The sequence below is a fragment of the Hippocampus comes genome, unplaced genomic scaffold (assembly GCF_001891065.2).
Source record: "Hippocampus comes isolate QL1 unplaced genomic scaffold, H_comes_QL1_v1.1 scaffold36, whole genome shotgun sequence".
In the NCBI taxonomy this organism is placed as follows: domain Eukaryota; kingdom Metazoa; phylum Chordata; class Actinopteri; order Syngnathiformes; family Syngnathidae; genus Hippocampus; species Hippocampus comes.
The window spans coordinates 6,344,764-6,345,848 of record NW_017805695.1 but is presented as its reverse complement, the minus strand read 5'-3'; positions in this window follow the sequence as shown (position 1 = coordinate 6,345,848).

Below are 1,085 nucleotides of genomic sequence, written 5' to 3'. Positions count from 1 at the left end.
CCGCTCCCCCCAAAAAAAAGAAGAGTGAGTTTAACTTGACCATTCCGGGCTAGAATATATTTGTGGTTGCTGTAGTCTAATGTTTTCAAATGATCTGCAAAGTGTGACAACTTCTGTGAAATGTAGTTAGCTAATGGGTGTTTTTATCTTACAGTGAGGCTTAATGCCTGGCTACACTGTAAGCGATATTTTGAAAACAATACATTGTAACATCTTACGAGGTTAGACAGTAAACTTTTTTTACAACAAAGCACAGCTAATGTATGGCAGAGTAACAGTACGCTTGTTCTCTCCCTCTCACTCGCTCTCGCATAAACAATGTGTGTGTGGCATTCATGAGCTCGGATGTCGAAGTACTCCAAGTAACAGCACATGACATGTTTGTCACAACCCCTACACCCCATGGCAACAGATCGATTAAATATCCATAATCCAGTTCATGCAATGTACTGTATAATGTAACAGCAATTTAAAACAGAAAACAATCCTTCTAGAGGTTTTTTTTCAATTTCACTTTTACTCTTGTTGATCAATTTAATGCTTTTAAATTAGACATACTAGTGAAGCAAAGCAAAATGATTGGGATGAATGAAGTGAAATAATAAAACAGTACAAGTGTTTATTTTTCTGCTCCTCAGCATGGTGCTTTTTCCTCATTTTCCTCATGATTTCACTATCTTCTCCATTAAAAAAAAATGTACCAGGAATGATTATACAATCGGCGAAGTTTAATTTATATCATCTTAATTCTATTTATTTTTCACTTTAAAGAATTTAGGCTATAAAGTATTGATGATTATTTTAGAGCAGCTACTTCCTGATGGAATATGCTGCAATTTACATATGATCTGATTAGTCGAATAGTTGCAACGGCCATTGGTGACTCGTCGATTTGTGGCAGGCTTCGTTGAGAATTGTTATTGCATAGCCTACACGCACTGGAGAGGATGTATAGAATACAGTCATGAAGACATGAACGCAAACAAAGAAGAAATCGACTTTACATTGCTTTTAAATTGCCGGTTTTAAAGCATTGGCACTGACAGCAAATAGAGTAATTCAACATTGTATTAACATACATTTTT